Source organism: Etheostoma spectabile, chromosome 6 (assembly GCF_008692095.1).
Source record: "Etheostoma spectabile isolate EspeVRDwgs_2016 chromosome 6, UIUC_Espe_1.0, whole genome shotgun sequence".
Classification (NCBI taxonomy): domain Eukaryota; kingdom Metazoa; phylum Chordata; class Actinopteri; order Perciformes; family Percidae; genus Etheostoma; species Etheostoma spectabile.
This window is the reverse complement of record NC_045738.1, coordinates 15,789,091-15,794,213: the sequence shown is the minus strand read 5'-3', so window position 1 is coordinate 15,794,213 and position 5,123 is coordinate 15,789,091.

Below are 5,123 nucleotides of genomic sequence, written 5' to 3'. Positions count from 1 at the left end.
CCCCCCCCCCCCCCCTCCCGGGTATGCTTAAAACGTCTTGTCAGAGGATGGGTCAGAGGTGGACGGCTTCCATCCCGCGTCAGGCAGTCAGATGCTGGAAGTCGCTCCGCTGTCACACCGGGGACTATCGGATTTTGAGATCAGAGCGTTGCACTGAAAAAAAAAGACAAAATCTCCTACTTCGTCCTCCTATTGCCTTCAAGGAGACGCGCGGTGGGAAATGTCATTTGGAGAACTTCATATTCCTCCTGGAGCAGAGGCTGAGAAACGTCAAAATTAAACTAAAAGCGGCAGAGAAAAGCACAGAAAAACAATCAATAACCTCCAGAAATTACATGGTGTGTCAGTGAAGGTTGCTGCGCTAATCAGTCTTTAGGATGGTTTAGGGCTGGGGAAGGGAGGTGCATGCAGGAGGAGGAGGAGGAGGAGGAGGAGGAGGAGGAGGAGGGATGATGGGATGCACTGCAGCACAGCAGCACAGAGATGGAGAAAAAAGAGGAGGAGGAGCAGAGAGAGAAGCATTGCCGTTGTTATGGCAACATGGATTTTATGTGATGTTTTCATCTCTTCCATGAACAACCACGTGTTGACAAAGAGAACAGTCTCTGATATCACAGACAAACTGTGTATGCTATTGCTCTGGGCCAAATTAGATATATACAGTATGTATATATATATATATGATATGTGGAGAGCTATTTTATATAAGCATTTAGCTTTTTGTTTAAAATTTAATTTATGTGACTACCAAACCCATAATAGGCCTAATACACATGTGGTTAAATGCAAGGTTGTAGCCTACTAAAAGTGTAAGCCTGTAGTGTAACATTTCCATCAAGAATTACAACACACCATAGTAGTCTTTTCCATGGAGACAATGCCCCCATTCACAGGACATCAGGGGTCATTAAATGATCAAATGTGTTTTGAAACAAGAAAATCAAATGTTTTTGCCTTTACGCCTTTACACTACATCTCAACTAAACTTCGGGGTGACATGTTTAACAGCACTCTCAGGCCAAGCAGCACCATCAAAACACCATCGAGCATACATGTTCCTCTTCAGCGTAGCTTGTCTCAGGCTTGAGGTAAGGAATCCCTCGGACGTGCCACTGCAACTTAAGACATCAGATCCTGTGATCAAGTAACATTAAGGTCTAACTGTTACCTATGACTTCTTTTGGGTGACCAACACTGATTAAATAGTATTATTTTTTTTATATAATTTGTAATTCAAAAGTCAAACTTGCTGTGTCTTACTTTCTGTTTGAACTGGCCCCACCATAAAGTTATGAAACATGCTTAGCAGGCCCAGGCGACCTCTATAAAATGACAATTCAGTGTGAAAAAGACCCTTTGGTGCAACACGTTGAAATCACGGCATGTTCATACCTTTTTTTTAAATTTTTTTATACAGTTTATGGTTAAAAGATGAAGCTCTCTCTGACCCCGTTTTACGCCGATGCATGGTTTGGACTAAATATCATGAGTACGTGTTTGACAGTGATTCTTAAGGAACATTGTCCCTAAATTGAACTGATATTTTATTCAGTGCTTTCAACTGTATTTGGGATGGGGAGATTAGGGGTTGATATGCCATGTTTTTCCCAATATAAGACTGTTAAAACTCGGTTGAAATTGCAATGTAAATAGATCCAGTGTGTATGTCACTCCCAATCTCTTTCTAAGATGTTGATATTGTCTCCTGCTAAACAAATAGCTGAGGTTTGATCCACCTACAGCAGCTGTCCACCGTTAGCTCGCTAAGCTCTGATTGGTCAGTACTGCTCTCTTGCAACACTTGTTAACCTCCACATTTGCCAGGTTCCCCCGTGGAGGTCTTTACAATGACAGCGCAGTTCTTTGCTGGGTAAGTACCTGGTCTGCTCTAGGTTAACTGGTTACTTTGCATTACTTGATGCTATTGTCTTGTTTTGAATTGTTTCAGGGCTTCCCTCATTGCTCTGCTCACTGTGGACATCTGCTGCCTTCCTGTTAGGAAAGGTGAAGTATCAGCCACTCTAGTAAAACATTGTTTCACTAGTATTTGTATTTGCACTTGTATTCCGTTGTACCCAGGCAGTAGCTCCGACGTCCGCCATGGCATTTCCATAAACACTGCTGCTGATTTTGAACAGGGAGTGTCTTCTGGCCACTTTTTATTTGGAGCTGTCATGCCTCCCTCTACTAAAGGCATCTCCACATCATCTCATCGGGCTGTGCCACAGCGAGGGCTCAGTGACCCTCAGACCTTTCAAAGTAATGTTGTGTGGTTCTACAATTAACTTAGTTTGATATTTGGCGATCAAATCTATAGCAATCATCACCAGCAGTGTTGTAACGTAACAAAGTACTATTACTTTGCTACTGTACCTAAGTATAACTTTCACGTATTTGTACTTTACTACATTATTTATGTTTCTGGAAACTTTACTTTTACTCCACTACATCGCCTAAATAAAATGTATACTTTTACTCCACTTCCCCTCAGCATCTTAGTTACTTGTTACAAAATAAAATCCGATATTTGTTACACTGGAAAAAAGCAGGTTTGGCGAATAATTTCTCAGAAAATGCAAATATAATGCGCCCTCCATCCAGATGGTGACCTAATGCTTGTTTGTTGCCAAGTGGCAAAAAAAAACACAGGCCAAACCTTAAAAGCCGGAAGCATTATGACTGTGTGTCATGCTCTGTCGCCACGGTAACAGACGATGACCAGCCCGACAACGGTGGTGACGAAGATACGTTGCACACCATTGGCCATATAGTTCATAATTTTTTTTGTTTCTCTTCTAATACTTAAAAGTACATCTAATATCAGAACATTACTTTTGATACTTAAGTACAGTAAATATCAGTTACTTTAGGACTTATGTAATATTCTAAAAGGAGACTTTAACTTCTTCAAAAGTCGTTTTCTGGTAAGATACTTGAGTATGTACAAGTATTGCTCTCAAGTACTTTTATGCAAGTCTGGGCTTGGAAAGAAATTACACATGTTGAGTTTGATACTTGTCTTCCCGTTCTCAGACATCAACTTGGCTGATGCTCCTCCCAGTCTTTCCTCTGAAGGTGAAGAAACGTTGACTGGCCCACATGGTGTAGATTTGAGTCCGTCTGAGCCAATGTATCAGGCAGAAGAGTTCTCAGCTTTTGAGAAAAGCTATGTAAATGGTAACGCCGAAAGGGAGACTGAAAAACAGGGCTGGCTGTTTCCTTCTCCGCCATCTCCTTATATGGGAATGTCTGCTGGACAAGCCTTCACCAGCCAACCACTACCAAACTTCAACATAAATGGAAGCTGGTACCCTTATTCCTACAACTTTATATTGACAATTATTCTCCAGGAACTGTTAGTCAGGGCCACGCTTCCTATAACCCCCGTCCTTCACTGGTGACTTTCCAGCTCCCAAGACACCTGCTAAGAATCCTGTGATAGCTTATTATGGACAGGGTGGTGCACAGACTGGTCTACGCACTTCTTCCAATGGAGGCTTAAGCCAGTTAGACCCTGAAGCCAGTGGCAATAACAGGGGAAGGGGTATGTGACAGACTAAGTCAGAACTTGTACTAATGCTGTCTTTCAGTGGTGGATATGGTGCGTCAACACCAAACTTCTGACAAATATTTTGTCCAGTCTGAGACTGGGAGTTGTCTTAGTACTTATTTGTTGTAACATAGATGGATAATGTGCATATGTCACCCTATAGGTTTAATTAAAAACAGACCTTTGTAAATTGTGGCCAAGGAGGGGACATGCATGCTATACATACAGCTTGTATTATCTGAAACAAAATGAAAAATCTTTATCTGAACATGAACACATGCTCTGTACAAACATGTTTAAATAAAATGAAGACAATATTGACAATTGTGCATACAGTATATGACAAACAATAAGCACATAGTATACATTTCTCCGCAGTACATGGCTTTTTAGTAGCCCTCCAGAAACCTTATGTACTTCCCCGTTTTCTAGTGTTGTCAAAGTTTGCAAGATTGAATATTTACTCAGAAGCCACTCCCGGTCTGATGGCACCCCTTCATTCTTCCACCTCTAAAAAAAAACTGTCTGTCTCTCATTTAACCAGTTTGGACCGAGCTTCTACGGTGCTTATACAGTATATCATGCTTAGGATTAGGACACATCTCTCAGAACAAGTAATTTTGGGCAATCAGACATAAGTTATCATGTACCCTGGTCCAAAATTCATGGACATTACCACAGGACATGAAGAGAGGTGACATGCATGTTTAAGTTAAGGACATTTTGTTATTTAAATAATACACTCTACTTGAAAACATTACGTGACAAACATTGTACTTAACAGACAAAAGTAGCAGTGCCACAATCAGGGTTTAAAATAAACTTTCTTCCCCCAGCCAAATGCCAGGGGGATGATAATGAGAATGATCAGAAATGAAACTTGAGTAATGAGATTTCTTTTTTATTTTAAACCATTTAGCTCATGCTTGATCTAACTATACAACTTAACTTATATTGTCTGTGTGCTGTTTTTTATGTTTTGTGTTTTATGTTGCCAGAGTGCGAGAGATGAATTTCCAGTGTATGTAAATCTATCTAGTGAATGTTCAAATTTTACCAGACGGTCATTAGATTACCATTTACCATATTTGGCTGGTGAGTGAAGCAAATCTACCAGCCTTATTGCATATTTTTCAAGCATTTTGCTGGTAGATGGTGCTAATTAAAACCTTGGTTGCAACAGATTGCAATACTAATAGAATTGTTCATTTCTACCCCCAACATATCTGACCATGTTGCCTCATCCCTGATCTGCTAAGCACTAATCACACATGAACCAGATTATCCACTTAACCGCCATGTCACCCCTATCTGGTAAATGTCAGCTTTTTAAGTGTGTGTCTTTGAATCACTCACCAACCACTAACTAACCACATGGAAAGTTTCTCATTTACTCACTCGTCTTGTTTGCAGCCTGCTTATTTGACATTTCAAGTGACTAACTGCCAGGTTCCAAACCCACCTTCTTTCCAGCCATCACTGGTCTCTAAACCCACACTCACACAACATGTTACATTACCGAAGGTGCACCTACTCTCCTCCTGACTCAGCTCAGAGGAGATTCAGTCCACTG